This window comes from Mytilus edulis, chromosome 7 (genome assembly GCF_963676685.1).
Source record: "Mytilus edulis chromosome 7, xbMytEdul2.2, whole genome shotgun sequence".
NCBI classification, from domain to species: Eukaryota; Metazoa; Mollusca; class Bivalvia; order Mytilida; family Mytilidae; genus Mytilus; species Mytilus edulis.
Genome location: NC_092350.1, coordinates 84,486,029 through 84,503,660, shown reverse-complemented (window position 1 = coordinate 84,503,660; position 17,632 = coordinate 84,486,029). Strand labels below are relative to the sequence as shown.

The 17,632-nt window shown below is 33.2% G+C and overlaps 2 protein-coding genes and 1 long non-coding RNA gene across 5 annotated transcripts in view; 2 read left to right on the top strand and 1 right to left on the bottom strand.

Moving 5' to 3' along the window:
* Window positions 1-17,632, top strand: part of LOC139482692 (RUN domain-containing protein 1-like) — a 726,769-nt gene that overhangs the window by 309,106 nt on the left and 400,031 nt on the right. The window lies entirely within an intron of this gene.
* The window catches only part of LOC139482537 (fibronectin type 3 and ankyrin repeat domains 1 protein-like), a 40,278-nt gene continuing 36,338 nt past the window's right edge, over window positions 13,693-17,632 (top strand). The window contains exon 1 of the mRNA XM_071266450.1: window positions 13,693-13,778. The gene's annotated coding sequence lies outside the window, so the exon portion shown is untranslated. The remainder of the gene's footprint in view (window positions 13,779-17,632) is intronic.
* LOC139482702 (uncharacterized) lies at window positions 16,236-17,446 on the bottom strand. The gene is made up of 3 exons (XR_011654920.1): window positions 17,336-17,446; window positions 16,909-16,987; window positions 16,236-16,344 (listed from the first exon to the last, which is right to left on the bottom strand). It is a non-coding gene; the product is annotated as an uncharacterized lncRNA (long non-coding RNA).

Here is a 17,632-nt window from a genome sequence, read left to right as displayed (position 1 = left end):
GGCTGCATTAAGAGTCTGGTTATCTTAAATCATAAATTAAGCCAGTGATATATGTCGGTTAAAAGCTCACTTCAGCATATGTTGTCTCAGTGTTTGTATACCTTACAGACTCCAAATAAAGTTTATTTATTCATTTATTATTATTATATATATACCTATCCAAATTTTGGCACAGTAAAGCCTCAATCAGGTTACTATCTTGGTCGCTGATTTGTCTGAGGTCACATGAAGGTGAATCCTTGGTATATGAATGGTCATGACCATTGTCAAAATCAATGAGGGGGGATAGGACCTTTATCGGGACTCCGGGATCGACTGTTTTTAAGCTCGGGATTTCGGGATTGACCCTTTCGGGATCCGGGAATCCTTTTTTCGGATTTCGGGATGCCGGGATTTACTTTAATTAATTTCGGGACCTCAGGATTTAGTGTTTTTAAGCCCGGGATTTCGGGATCAGGACCCCCTCCTATCCCCCCTCATCAATGCAACGTCTAGAAACACCTGATCTTTCCTTTACTGTTAGACTAGTATTCAACTTCTCGAATGAACGGACCAGAGATGAAATAACTGGTTTCTCTTTTGGGTGTTAATTTGAATCTCAATTCTGATGCTGGTGTTGAGGCCAATCTCTTCTTACTGTTCTTAGCAGTTGGAGTTTTTATAAGTTGATTTGTGATTGGTTTATTATTGACATTAACTGAATTTAAAATTGCATGCCATGAGATAATTTCTCTTTGATATTTTTGAAAGTTTTAACAATATTTACACAATGATCACAAATAACAGTATAAACGTATTTACAATTTTGGTCTTTAGCTGTATTTTGCCTCCGAATGACCTTATATCACCTCCGAATAACCTTTTGACGTCAAGCAACAATCACTTCTTAGTTGTGACGTCAAATGTTTTGAATTATGATGTCAAAGTTTACGGGAACCTGTGTGATTTTATGTAATGGCGGACAAATTTGCATACAAGTGTAAATACGTCTATTGCTGATTAATCTAAAGTCAATAGTATTTTCGAATAAAAGTTGCAGGTTTGGTTTAATATTGTCAAGTTCACTTCTTTTACTGAAAAGGCCAAAATATTTGCTTTTGCTTAAGCCACAACACAGGCATGGTGGTCGATCGCCCATTTCCATGTCATGTGATATAAAATAATGTCACATGATTTACAAAATAGTGCGATGTAGTGCATACGAGGTTATTTCTTCGTGCAACCAGAAAGACCGAGTAGTTCCGATTGTGGGCATTTTTTTTAAAGGAATTCAAATGGATAAAACAAGAGGATTCCGAAAATCTGACAAACGTGACAAGCGAACTTCCACATGTATTCTTAATTCATCCCATCAGATAGTGAAAACAATTAAACTCACGAAATTATGACCATATAAACAATAAAACTTCAGACATTTGTACATTTATTTATAAAATCGCTTATAAAGTTAGAAAATCAGGGGCGATAATCCGACTCTAGTGACGTAGTCGCCTTGGTGATATCTAAATATTTCAAGATGGCAGCCAAGTGTAAATAAAGCCAAAAACAATATCGTTTTAACAAGTTTTGTCCTTAGAAGTGCGACATATCTTATAATTTATTTGTTACATGGTACCATAAAATCAACAGTCCGAGTAAGTAAGAAAAAATTTCCGAAATTGAACAAGTTTAACGCTCTATTCTAGCAGGTGCTCGTTCAGCTGATCAGCGCCATGTCGCGTTATTTCCAAATCTTACAAATTTATATAGACACTTTGCTAGAGAAATGTTTGCTTAGGGAGTTTTATTTAAAACCAAGTTCATCCAATATAATTTACTTTAATTGCACTTATATTTTGTATGGTTTATGTCTTCTGATTAATTTGATCCTCTTCTGAGACAGAAAACCTGCTTTCTTCTTAAAATGTTGAGGAGCCATGACCTTCTGTTTGATTATTTTAGTTTGCTTTATACAACATTCAGGCCATTTAAAAGAATATGTTTGTTTGCCCCCCCCCCCCCCCCCCCCAACTTTGTTACCACCCTACATGTTTGCACCCAATTTTTATTTGAATTTTAGATGAATTAATATTTTCCACTGTAATTACTGGTCCAAGTTCATGAATGTCCAGTAAAGTAAGATCTACAAACACATCATGATCACCAAAACACAATTTTGTCATGAATTTATCTGTGTCCATTGTCTAATATGCACATAGACCAAGGTGAGCGACACAGGCTCTTGAGAGCCTCTAGTTTCTAAACATTAGGGAACATCACAGATTCTTATGATTGTCTTGCTTTTAAAGGTACAATCAGACAAAGGGATTGAACTTAAACAATTTTCCTGTAATGTTCTTTTCATAATCTGCATGTTTGATAATTCCCTTGACTTATATGCATGTTTTTAACAGTAAACGGACAGAAAGTCACAGGACAAAAAGTCACAGGACATAAAGTCACAAATTTGGTAGGACAAAAAGTCACAAATAATATGTTGACAATTCTTTGAATATATCAGAGAAATATCTTAAAATATTTACTTTTTAATACATAAATCAGTGGCGGATGCAGGAATTTTCGAAAGGGGGGGTGCTAGCCCAGGGCAAAGGGGGGGTGCAAAACATATGTCCCGATTCAAATGCATTGATCGGCCAAAATAAAGGGGGGTGCGCACCCCCGGAACCCCCCTCTGGATCCGCCACTGTAAATTCATATTGTAGTTTAGGAAATGTGTCATTATACTTGAAAAATTTAGGTTTATTTAGTTTTAATTTCATGCAATTGAAAGATTTCTTGGTACCATGAATTTAAGCCATTTAAGTGCCAAGCCACTTTGACTTTCTGTTTTTTTAACAATTATTTGATTATCTTTGATATTTTTTGGATAAATTTTGTTAACTAAGTTGGTTTATATACAATAGTTTCAGAAAAATACAAAAATATTTTTGTAGAAATAAGCGTTTTTTATTCAAAGAAAATAATCAGAAAAAATGAATTGTGACTTTTTGTCCTGTGACTTTTTGTCCGTGACTTTTTGTCTGTGACTTTTTGTCCTGTGACTTTCTGTCCTACATTCGTTTTTAACAACACCGAAAATCAGAATTAAGCAGTATTTATATTTAGTGTTTTTATAAATTTAGAAACACGTCAGAGGGAATTCCCCATTTTGATAAAAATTCGAGAGTTCTCTGAATTCTGATAAATCTATTTCTGTCATATAAGAACTGAAGTGGAGTTTTTCTTATATGTTACAGTTATGAAACTGATATTTGAGATTGTACTTCCATAAAGAAATAGAGAATCATCTAGGTCGTTTAATTAACATTTAATATACGTTCTTGCTCCAGGGTTTGTTTTAATAATTATGCACATGCGTATAGTTTTCTTGACTTCAAGGGGTATTAAATTGAATGGTTGCTCTGGATTCCCCACTCAATTAGTTAACTTATAATTCATTGCATGGATCTTTTCTATATATGTCTGCTATTGAAGGTTATTGTTGTTGCATAATTTTAAATCATATGCATCATTTAAATTAAAATAAATGTAGTCCACATCTTAAAGTTGTTACTAGTACACCCCTTTAGGCGAAATGGAGTCTTCCATATTATCGTGTCGAGTTGTCTCCCTTCCGGAAGTAACTTCCGTGAATTCTGAATCAAAAAGAACATGTCGAATATTAGCACGTTCTGTCGATAAACGTGGTATTCTATTAAAAATGATAGCAATTTAAACCGAGGAATGTGTACGGAAGGAGTCATGATCACTGACCCAAAGGAAATTAAATATTTAAAAAGTTAGGAATAAAGCTCCTCCAAGAACTAACATAGGAAAAATATAGGTGATAAGATACGAAATGAAATACCTTTTCTCACTCCGAGTCTCAGTGACTGCTGTGGAAAGTTAACTTTAAATTGATAGTACAAAAATAAAACACAATAGGCCTAAGTACATTGTTAATACCCTTTTATCTGGGATTGGCTATTTTGTAACTATTAAAATTACATAAATTACATTTTACATGTGCAGTTGAATTAGTTTTGAATATAATATTATCCAGCTACATGTATACATGTGTCAATGAAACAATGGCAATCGTATCCCTCAGAGCAATCTGCTCTTTGATTAATATTTGGGCCCGGTTATCAAATAGGTCCACATTGAGGTCTAAAGGGTCTAAAATTGAACTTTATTTGAATTCATAAAAAATTGAATTGTTGGAGTTCTATGATATGCTCAGTCTAACCATGTATTTAGATTTTGGATATTGGACCATAAAAGGTAAATGTCCAATCTAAAATTTTTAAGTTTAAGTTCTTAGACCACATTCATTCTGTGTCCATGGTGTCAGAAACCTATTTTGTGTCAACTATTTAATCACATTGTGTCAACTATTTAATCACAATCCAAATTCAGAGCTGTATCAAGCTTAAATGTTGTGTCCATACAAGTTTGCCCCAACTGTTCAGGGTTGACCTCTGCGGTCGTATAAAACTGCGCCCTGCAGAGCATCTGGTTGGACAATACCTTTGTGCTTTGATTATTTTTTATTAAACTTTGGTGCCTGGTTTATATCTATTAAGATAACCTCCCTTTAATTTTTCATGAATTTCTGATATGACATTGAGAAGTTATTTAACTTTATTCCTAGAAAACATGACAGGCATATGATGCGCTCATGGCACAGCTGTTTATCATAGGTGGAGGAAGCCTGTCAGAGTGCCCAGAGAAAACCACCAACCTTCGATAGGAAAACTGACAATCCTAGTCAATTAAGATTGGAGTCGAGTGCACCTGCACGAGCGTGGTTTGAACTCACAACCTCAGTGTTTTACTGTCTAGTGATTGTCAGTAGTAGAACTACTTAGACCACTTGGCCACCGAGGCCCATGCCTGAACAAAGATGTACATCAAATAAAAAGCAACGATTTGTTTACAAATGTACAACAATCGACACGTAAAACATAGTCAACTGAACTGAAAAACGAATAGAAATTCAAATGTAAGGTTCAAAAAATTAAATGTAACTATTAGTGTTACATGTAGTTTGCAAAAGAAATCAAAAAGAAAAGTATTTCAAGTAAAATGAAATCTAATAAGAATTGTAAAATTCATAAGTTAAAGTTAAATTTAAAAAGTAAATGCAATAGACCAGTTTAAGGGGGCTCGCGGGTCTAAATAATTTTTTTTATTTAATATAGGATTTGTCTATATTTTTCTATAAATGAACTTTATCTTATACTTAATAGAAAAATGAAATAAAAAAATGGGGTCACTGTTCATTTACGCTCACAATGTGCCTTCGAAAGAAGCATACTTTTTTGTTCATGTCCTTTTTTTTCTGTTGAACTAATATTAAGGAGAGTTAGCGGTAATATCGAAATAAAAAAAGAACTAAATTAAGAAATCACTAAAATTTTACAATTATTTAGTTTATAAACAGCTTATTCGAAAACAACAATAAAAAATCTAGGTCACCGATGAGTTAAATAAGATATTTCAAATTTAATGCCAAAAAATGGCATTTTTGCAACAAAGGGAGATAATTAGCTTTTTCAATGATATCTACATTTTAAAAGTCCGCTGGGGCCAACACGAATTGATGTTTTGGAATGATTTTTGTACCATATGATAAAGTAACAACTACTTAAGGTAATAAATAAAATTTGTAATGAAAAATTAATGTTCAATTTTTTTCTGAAAATCTTATACCCGCGAGTCTTCTTAACCAGAAAAGTTCGTTTGTGCCTTTGTGATGTCATTTACCAGATAAAGGGGATTGCCTGTATTCTAGTTCTATTAAAGTTCGTTTTGTGCCTTTGTGATGTCATTTACCAGATAAAGGGGATCGCCTGTATTCTAGTTCTATTAAAGTTCGTTTTGTGCCTTTGTCATGTCATTTATCAGATAAAGGGGATCGCCTGTATCCTAGTTCTATTAAAGTTCGTTTTGTGCCTTTGTGATGTCATTTACCAGATAAAGGGGATCGCCTGTATTCTAGTTCTATTAAAGTTCGTTTTGTGCCTTTGTGATGTCATTTACCAGATAAAGGGGATGGCATGTATTCTAGTTCTATTAAAGTTCGTTTTGTGCCTTTGTGATGTCATTTACCAGATAAAGGGGATCGCCTGTATTCTAGTTCTATTAAAGTTCGTTTTGTACCTTTGTGATGTCATTTACCAGATAAAGGGGATCGCCTGTATTCTAGTTCTATTAAAGTTCGTTTTGTGCCTTTGTGACGTCATTTACCAGATAAAGGGGATCGCCTGTATTCTAGTTCTATTAAAGTCCGTTTTGTGCCTTTGTGATGTCATTTACCAGATAAAGGGGATCGCCTGTATTCTAGTTCTATTAAAGTTTCTTTTGTGCCTTTGTGATGTCATTTACCAGATAGAGGGGGATCGCCTGTATTCTAGTTCTATTAAAGTTCGTTTTGTGCCTTTGTGATGTCATTTACCAGATAGAGGGGATCGCCTGTATTCTAGCTCTATTAAAGTTTATTTTGTGCCTTTGTGATGTCATTTACCAGATAAAGGGGATCGCCTATATTCTAGTTCTATTAAAGTTCGTTTTGTGCCTTTGTGACGTCATTTACCAGATAAAGGGGATCGCCTGTATTCTAGTTCTATTAAAGATCGTTTTGTGCCTTTGTGATGTCATTTACCAGATAAAGGGGATCGCCTGTATTCTAGTTCTATTAAAGTCCGTTTTGAGCCTTTGTGATGTCATTTACCAGATAGAGGGGATCGCCTATATTCTAGTTCTATTAAAGTTCGTTTTTTGCCTTTGTGACGTCATTTACCAGATAAATGGGATCGCCTGTATTCTAGTTCTATTAAAGTTCGTTTTGTGCCTTTGTGATGTCATTTACCAGATAAAAGGGATCGCCTGTATTCTAGTTCTATTAAAGTTCGTTTTGTGCCTTTGTGATCTCATTTACCAGATAGAGGGGATCGCCTATATTCTAGTTCTATTAAAGTTTGTTTTGTGCCTTTGTGACGTCATTTACCAGATAAAGGGGATCGCCTGTATTCTAGTTCTATTAAAGTTTGTTTTGTGCCTTTGTGACGTCATTTACCAGATAGAGGGGGATCGCCTGTATTCTAGTTCTATTAAAGTTCGTTTTGTGCCTTTGTGATGTCATTTACCAGATAGAGGGGATCGCCTGTATTCTAGCTCTATTAAAGTTTATTTTGTGCCTTTGTGATGTCATTTACCAGATAAAGGGGATCGCCTATATTCTAGTTCTATTAAAGTTCGTTTTGTGCCTTTGTGATGTCATTTACCATGTTTACCAGATATTTTAAGGGGATCGCCTGTATTCTTGTTCTATTAAAGTTTGTTTTGTGCCTTAGTGATGTCATTTACCAGATATTTAAAGGAGATCGCCTATATTCTAGTTCTATTAAAGTTCGTTTTGTGCCTTTGTGATGTCATTTACCAGATATTTAAAGGAGATATATTCTATTTCTATTAACGTTCGTTTTGTGCCTTTGTGATGTCATTTACCAGATAAAGGGGATCGCCTGTATTCTAGTTCTATGAACGTTTATTTTGTGCCTTTGTGATGTCATTTACCAGATAGAGGGGGATCGCCTGTATTCTAGTTCTATTAAAGTTCATCAAGCATCTGTAATCGTCATTATGCAGGATTAACTAGAAATAATATTTGTTCCTTAAGTACCTGATTACAATTCCCATACAACAACAGTGCTGATTATCATTTATAAGAATTTAATTTGCTGAATAATATGTGCAATCCGTAGCATTATCATTTTTTCAACCATAGGAATGGAAGAAATATCAAATAAAAATGATTTTCTTATAGTTGTGACCTGTTATCTATTTAAGAGATATATCTTATCACACTGCAAGGAGTAAGATACGAAAAACGTAATACAAAAACTGATTTAATTTGATTGGCTTATCCAGCATCATATGACGATATCTATTATTTTTACATGATTTAAATTTGATGTTAACGTTTATTTGCAGATTGTTATTGACCTGTGGCAGCTGGTATTAACGCCATGATGACACCCTTTGAAATAAGCTGAAGTTAGAAATGGAGTTTTATGAAGGATAATTTGTAGTTGTTAACAGTTTCAGGACTAGAACCAACAGACTTCTGTTTGGGACTTTGGGTATTTAATCATACTCGGTATATATATATTTCTGATGTATAGGTGTAAGTGTCTCTTTTTGAACATTCACTACATCAAATCTTTTTATAATTAATATATAAAATCTTATTAGCTTTGATGGCATGAGCTAATGAATAAAAACATTGTCATTGCAACAGCTAAACAGACAATTTATTTCCGGTGATCAAACATGCTAAAGGGGAGATAATCAAATTAACTTTCTTCAATATACTGTCCATATACAGTCTGTGCCTTGTCAGTGACTAACAGGTAGATAGATATTGTTTCTGGTCTAACATGTTAGAGGGGAGATAATCAAATTAATTTTATTAAGGAATGACTGTAATATTTTTTCTGTCCATGAAGAAATAACATTAAAAATTTGGTGCACACTGAATAACGTGCGTAGCGGGTTATTTAACAGTGTGCACCACATTTTTTATGTTATTTCAAATAGACAGAAAAAATATCACAGTCATTTCTTATAATTTAATTCTAAATTCCATTTTAAGCTGTAGAAAACCATGAAAAAAAGTTGATGACGTCACGGTCACATGACTAAATTATGTATATGGGCTCATAACAAAATAACATCAGCCAATCAGAAGACGCGTTACATCCAAAATTAAATCATTTCTATATACTGTCCATTTGACCATGTGCCTTGTCTGTGTAACAGTTGGACAGATATTGTTTCTGGTGGTCTAACATGTTCAAGGGGAGATAATCAAATCAACCTACTTCAATATACTGTCTGTATGTCCATGTGTCTTGTCAGTGCAACAGCTGGACAGATATGTTTGTGATAGTCTAACATGTTAAAGGGGAGATTTACTTCTATACTGTTCGTTTGACCATGTACCTTGTCAGTGTAATAGCTGGACAGATATTATTTCTGGTGGTCTAACATGTTAAAGGGGAAATTATCAAATTAATTTACTTCTATATACTGTCCTTTTGACCATGTACCTTGTCAGTGTAACAGCTGGACAGATATTGTTTCTGATGGGCTAACATGTTAAAGGGGAGATAATCAAATTAATTTTTTTCAGTATGCAGGTTGCAGTCTTGTAATTGACTTCGCCATAGTCTTACATGCAAAACAGCTGATCTTTGAAAATAAAAAAATAAAAAATGCTACATAGAAAAAAAATTTCATGTCCATATCATGGGGGTGGTATGTACTAATGTGAAATTGTGATTTAATCGAAAAAAAAGTGGGTCATGCCATGAAGAATAAAAAGTTACGTAATCCTGAAGTCAAAACATTTTTTTCTACTTTCTGTTTGCTGTTTTTACTAGGTTGCACCACTTCCAGTAAACATGATATCCTTCCACTTTCATGGATCGATATTCTCAAAAAGATGCAAGATTTTTTTAATGTCTATATATATATATTTCAATTCAGCATAAACCTATAATCAAACAGAAAAAATTGAGTTCAGAAAAAAATGGAAAAAAAAATGCACTATTTTGTTTCCCTCCATGTTTTGAAATGCACCGGAAACTGGAGTTGTAATACAAGACTGGTACCTATACTGTCCATATGTATGTGTGCCTTATCAGTGTAAGGGCTGGACAGATATTGTTTTTAGTGGTCTAAACATGTTAACGGGGAGATAATCAAATTAACTTACTTCGATATAACTGTAAATATGTATGTGTGCCTTGTCTGTGTAACAGTTGGACAGATATTGTTTCTGGTGGTCAAACATGTTAAAGGGGAGATAATCAAATCAACTTACTTCAATATACTGTCTGTATGTCCATGTGCCTTGTCAGTGCAGCTGGACAGATATTGTTTCTAGTGGTCTAAACTTGTTAAAGGGGAGATAATCAAATCAACTTACTTCAGTATACTGTCTATATGTCCATGTACCGTGTCAGTGAAACAGCTGGACAGATATTGTTTCTGGTAGTCTAACATGTTAAAGGGGAGATAATCAAATTAATTTACTTCTATATACTGTCCTTTTAACCATGTACCTTGTCAGTGTAACAGCTGGACAGATATTATTTCTGGTGGTCTAACATGTTAAAGGGGAGATAATCAAATTAATTTACTTCTAAATACTGTCCTTTTAACCATGTACCTTGTCAGTGTAATAGCTGGACAGATATTATTTCTGGTGGTCTAACATGTTAAAGGGGAGATAATCAAATTAATTTACTTCTATATACTGTCCTTTTAACCATGTACCTTGTCAGTGTAATAGCTGGACAAATATTATTTCTGGTGGTCTAACATGTTAAAGGGGAGATAATCAAATTAATTTACTTCTAGATACTGTCCTTTTGACCATGTACCTTGTCAGTGTAACAGCTGGACAGATATTATTTCTGGTGGTCTAACATGTTAAAGGGGAGATAATCAAATCAACTTACTTCAGTATACTGTCTGTATGTCCATGTGCCTTGTCAGTGCAGCTGGACAGATATTGTTTCTAGTGGTTTAAACATGTTAAAGGGGAGATAATCAAATCAACTTACTTCAGTATACTGTCTATATGTCCATGTACCGTGTCAGTGAAACAGCTGAACAGATATTGTTTCTGGTAGTCTAACATGTTAAAGGGAGATAATCAAATTAATTTACTTCTATATACTGTCCTTTTAACTATGTACCTTGTCAGTGTAATAGCTGGACAGAGATTATTTCTGGTGGTCTAACATGTTAAAGGGGAGATAATCAAATTAATTTACTTCTATATACTGTCCTTTTAACCATGTACCTTGTCAGTGTAACAGCTGGACAGATATTATTTCTGGTGGTCTAACATGTTAAAGGGGAGATAATCAAATTAATTAACTTCTATATACTGTCCTTTTAACCATGTACCTTGTCAGTGTAATAGCTGGACAGATATTATTTCTGGTGGTCTAACATGTTAAAGGGGACATAATCAAATTAATTTACTTCTATATACTGTCCTTTTGACCATGTACCTTGTCAGTGTAACAGCTGGACAGATAATATTTCTGGTGGTCTAACATGTTAAAGGGGAGATAATCAAATTAAATTTTTTCAGAATACTGTCCATATGTATATATATGTGCCTTGTCAGTGTAACGGCTGCACAGATATTGTTTCTAGTGGTCTAAACATGTTAATGGGGTGATAATCAAATCAACTTACTTCAGTATACTGTCTATATGTCCATGTACCTTGTCAGTGAAACAGCTGGACAGATATTGTTTCTGGTAGTCTAACATGTTAAAGGGGACATAATCAAATTAATTTACTTCTATATACTGTCCTTTTAACCATGTACCTTGTCAGTGTAATAGCTGGACAGAGATTATTTCTGGTGGTCTAACATGTTAAAGGGGATATAATCAAATTAATTTACTTCTATATACTGTCCTTTTAACCATGTACCTTGTCAGTGTAATAGCTCGACAGATATTATTTCTGGTGGTCTAATATGTTAAAGGGGAGATAATCAAATCAACTTACTTCAATATAACTGTTAATATGTATGTGTGCCTTGTCTGTGTAACAGTTGGACAGATATTGTTTCTGGTGGTCTAACATGTTAAAGGGGAGATAATCAAATCAACTTACTTCAGTATACTGTCTATATGTCCATGTACCGTGTCAGTGAAACAGCTGGACAGATATTGTTTCTGGTGGTCTAACATGTTAAAGGGGAGATAATCAAATTAATTTACTTCTATATACTGTCCTTTTTACCATGTACCTTGTCAGTGTAATAGCTGGACAGATATTATTTCTGGTGGTCTAACATGTTAAAGGGGAGATAATTAAATTAACTTTTTTCAGAATACTGTCCATATGTATATGTGCCTTGTCAGTGTAACGGCTGCACAGATATTGTGTCTGGTGGTCTAAACATGTTAAAGGGGAGATAATCAAATTTATTTACTTCAGTATACTGTATATGTCCATGTACCTTGTCAGTAAAACGGCTGCACAGATATTGTGTCTGGTGGTCTAAACATGTTAAAGGGGAGATAATCAAATTTACTTACTTCAGTATACTGTCTATATGTCCATGTACCTTGTCAGTAAAACAGCTGGACAGATATTGCGTCTGGTGGTCTAACATGTTAAAGGGGAGATAATCAAATCAACTTACTTCAATATACTGTCTATATGTCCATGTACCTTGTCAGTAAAACAGCTGGACAGATATTGCGTCTGGTGGTCTAACATGTTAAAGGGGAGATAATCAAATCAACTTACTTCAATATACTGTCTATATGTTCATGTACCTTGTCAGTAAAACAGCTGGACAGATATTGCGTCTGGTGGTCTAACATGTTAAAGGGAAGATAATGAAATCAACTTACTTCAATATACTGTCTATATGTCCATGTACCTTGTCAGTGAAACAGCTGGACAGATATTGTGTCTGGTGGTCTAACATGTTAAAGGGGAGATAATCAAATTAACTTTTTTCAGAATACTGTCCATATGTATATGTGCCTTGTCAGTGTAACGGCTGCACAGATATTGTGTCTGATGGTCTAAACATGTTAAAGGGGAGATAATCAAATTAACTTACTTCAATATACCGTCTATATGTCCATGTACTTTGTCAGTGTAATAGCTGGACAGAGATTATTTCTAGTGGTCTAACATGTTAAAGGGGAGATAATCAAATCAACTTACTTCAATATACTGTCTATATGTCCATGTACCTTGTCGTTGTAACAACTGGATAGGTATTGTTTATGGTAAACTTAAGTTTACATGTTAAAGGGGAGATAATAAAATCAACTGTCTTTAGTAAACTTATGTCTGTATGCCTTGTCAACCCTTTACTTCTTCGCAGATGATGGATACATTAACCTTTACATAGTGGAGAAAAATTATGACCTAAATCAATGGTTAAAATATAAGAATTATAAACAAATATATATATTTAAAAATGTGTTTTTTTCTTTTTTTGCAGGATGATGGAAGATTGGGATGAGGTAAGATTTTCTTTTTAAAGTTCGATAGTCATGTGACCTATTTTTGTCTTTAAACTGTACAGAAAGCTACATGTGTGTAGTTCATTGTATTCATAGAGGGTTGATTGATTGTTGGTTGCTTAACGTCCAGTGGCAAATATTTTATGCATATTCAGGACGAGAACAAGTTCACAATAAATACAATAGGTAGGTCTTGTCATAATAGAGGCCGTAAGGGATGATGGTCAGGGAGATTCATAGAGGGAAAATAAAAGAAAATCAAAATGACAAGAGTTATAAGAATTGTAATGGATAAAATTTCAAGGAGCAAACCTGATACATTATACAGCGTCAAAAGTGTTTGTGTTTTCTCCAAAAACTCTGAAATTTCAAACAGCAATTTCACTGTCTTGATCAGTTGTTGTCACTGCATTTGAGAAGTAAACTGTAAAAGTGGACATCATAAGTAGAATAAATCAAACTATAAAAAGTAGTTTGTTAATTTGTTAATTAAAATATGTTCATTGTATAACACATGTCACTATAATTACCAATATACTTACTTACTTAATTTGAATTATTACATTTGTAATACATTATTATGTGCAGGAGAGAAATGCTTAAGCTTTGTTTCACTTACAGAAACTTTGTGGAGCTGCTCAGGAGGGAAATCTTAAAGATGTGGAATTATCTTTACAGAATGGAGCTAATTTGGAAAATACAAGTCTTTTTGTAAGTGAAGTTAAAATATTTGAAACATAAAGGTATTAACTTATAACAGTACACACAAGGTCAATCATATATAAATCACCCTTGTTTGTTCTGAGTGATTCGTTGTCAATCATATAAATCACCCTTGTTTGTTCTGAGTGATTCATTGTCGATCATATATAAATCACCCTTGTTTGTTCTGAGTGATTCGTTGTCAATCATATATCAATCACCCTTGTTTGTTCTGAATGATTCATTGTCAATCATATATAAATCACCCTTGTTTGTTCTGAGTGATTCGTTGTCAATCATATATAAATCACCCTTGTTTGTTCTGAGTTATTCATTGTCATTCATATATAAATCCCCCTTGTTTGTTCTGATTGATTCGTTGTCAATCATATATAAATCCCCCTTGTTGTTCTGAGTGATTCGTTGTCAATCATATATAAATCACCCTTGTTTGTTCTGAGTGATTTGTTCTGAGTGATTCATTGTCAATCATATATAAATCACCCTTGTTTGTTCTGAGTGATTCGTTGTCAATCATATATAAATCATCCTTGTTTGTTCTGAGTGATTTGTTCTGAGTGATTCATTGTCAATCATATATAAATCACCCTTGTTTGTTCTGAGTGATTCATTGTCAATCATATAAATCACCTTTGTTTGTTCTGAGTTATTCATTGTCATTCATATATAAATCACCCTTGTTTGTTCTGAGTGATTTGTTGTCAATCATATATAAATCACCCTTGTTTGTTCTGAGTGATTTGTTCTTAATAATATATAAATCCCCCTTGTTTGTTCTGAGTGATTCGTTGTCAATCATATATAAATCACCCTTGTTTGTTCTGAGTGATTCGTTGTCAATCATATATAAATCACCCTTGTTTGTTCTGAGTGATTCATTGTCAATCATATATAAATCACCCTTGTTTGTTCTGAGTGATTCGTTGTCAATAATATATAAATCACCCTTGTTTGTTCTGAGTGATTCATTGTCAATCATAGATAAATCACCCTTGTTTGTTCTGAGTGATTCATTGTCAATAATATATAAATCACCCTTGTTTGTTCTGAGTGATTCCTTGTCAATCATATATAAATCACCCTTGTTTTGTTCTGAGTGATTCGTTGTCAATCATATATAAATCACCCTTGTTTGTTCTGAGTGATTCGTTGTCAATCATACATAAATCCCCCTTGTTTGTTCTGAGTGATTTGTTGTCAATCATATATAAATCCCCCTTGTTTGTTCTGAGTGATTTATTGTCAATAATATATAAATCACCCTTGTTTGTTGTGAGTGATTCGTTGTCAATCATATATAAATCACCCTTGTTTTTTTCTGAATGATTTGTTGTTAAACATATATAAATCACCCTTTTTTTTCTGAGTGATTAGTTGTTAAACACAATGAATATTGGTTATTACATGTATTTCTGTATTTTACATTAGAAGTAAGAAACATAGTTACACAACAACAATACACTTAACTCCTTTTTTTACACAAACTATAAGAAATTTATTAACAAAACATGGATGTATACCACACCTCTCAACCAGAGAAAATATTGGATAAAATACCAGGGAGGCAATCAAATTACATAAGTAGAAGTAAAATAGCATGGCAGAAAAATTTTATTAAAAAGACAAAACAACAGTTCCTAAAACACTTCACAGGGCACCAAGAACAGACATGAACTATGTCATTACACTTTTATGTTATTGGGTTACTGTCTCAAAGCTTTAAAATAAGATACATTTAAATCTCATTAACATGATTAAGTTGAAGTTGAAGGGACGGACTGGACAAAAGTATTTGACTTATCTGAAATTCTAATGTGTCGTCATCAATTTAGAATGCATGAAATACAGTATGAGATTTGTGTAAACAAACTAAATATTTTGAATAGTGTGCCTTTTTTTTACATGACAATTTGTTATTATGTGTTGAAGCTCCATCTTCTTTTTTTTACCCTTCGTGATAATTGAACACACAAGTACAGATACAAAACATTCACAAACAAAATCAATAAACAAATATTTACAAATATTTGACAAAGGGTAGTCACTATAAATTATGGAATCACTCTCATAACAAAAAAAAATCCCAAAAGATCACTGGTAATGGTTGTCTGCTTTGCATTCAATAATTGTAAATTTGTCATAATTCTGCAAACCCTTTAATTATTGCAATTAAAGAACACCTAAATGTCAAATAAACTTCATGTAATTTGTTTCCCTCCAATTGCAAGTTATTTCAAGCATAACTGTCAAGTTTTGTCTCAGTCAGAACTATAGTTTCAGAGAAAATCACTATAATGTAAGGCCATATCCTACAGCAATTTCAGTCTAATTTCTTCGAAAAATCCTAATTTCAGTGTATCATTATAAAATGCAGTGTTGACTAATATCTGATCATAAACTCATGATCTATGCATTCAAACAATTAAATAGAATACAAAAGACAAATTTAAGATGATAAACAATTTTATTGCACCTTTAAGAGTTCATTTGAAGGTCTGTTTTGGTCCATTTTTCCTCCTTCCTTCCTTTTTCATCAAAACTTGATATCTTTTGTCTAAAAAATAAAACAAATGTGATTATTTTCCCACAAAAATGCAATAGATGTAATGTTAAATCAATAATTAAAGTGTTTTAGCTGAAAGAACTGACTCTATAAATGTTAACAGTCTACACAGAAGTTTCTATAAGCCCTTATGTGTAACTTGAGTTTTTGGTCTGTTCCCCTAGTGTGACAAATAACGGTTCCCTTTCAGTCAATCATTTGTTGTTACTGGTATCAGAGGCCTTTTATTTACTCACAACAGTATATTTCTAATAGATTTACACAAAAAGTCCACTTTCTTGTATTTTACATTAGAAAATGGGGAGAAAGAGTAATAAAAAAATACCTCAAAATGTTTTTACAAAGGGTTATGTCCCTTGGAATGCTGGTACAAAAAATAATTGGTAAGAATTATAAAGTTTAAGTATGTGAGACTGGATTCTGATGTGTATAAATCCAGGACAAATAAGTGTTTAGATCAGTTATTGTCTGTGCAAAATGTAGACGGCACAATGGCAAATTGTAAACTTTTGCGGCCAAAAAAAACCAAAAAACATGATGATAGTTGATACATACTTTAATGCTGAAGTGGCATCAGCAGACCAATTCACATATAAGATTTTTCAACAGAATGCTCTTCAGAACATGGTTAACACTGAAATAAAAAATTCACATGTTGTATAAACAAAACTGTAAGGGTAATTTAAAATTTAAGACAGTAATCTAAATACAGCTTCGTCTGTCCACCCATTTGACTTAGAAAACACCCGTAAACCCCCATTTCAATGCAATTTTGCCTCAAACGTGCTTTCTGTGTCTAAATCCATTCCGAATAGTCCATGTTTACAATGTATGAACTGGTTTATAAATAACTTTTAAAAATGAAAGTACAATAGGGTCACGAGTGCACATTTAGTTTCCCTAAATAGGTGTAATACCACCATTGATTTTTCCCTATTAGTCTGTTAAATTGGCACTTTTAAAAAAATTGTACAGTATTTACCTTTATTTCAACCAAAGAAATACTTTGCATGTGTAAAGTTAAATCCTTTCCAGTGATACAGTGAAAATGTCACATTACATTTCATTGCATATAAGAAAGTAACCACCGCCGGAAGTAAACAACCCAATTTTTACACTGTTATTTACTGGTTACCTGCTTTGGTAAGTATGTAACCTTAACGTTCCAAAATATTTTATAAGACCATCAAATAAAAAAAGAATGATTATTTCAGACATCCAACATACATATTTACGACTCAAAAAAATTTAAGTGCATTGAAATGCAGGGTTAATTTTC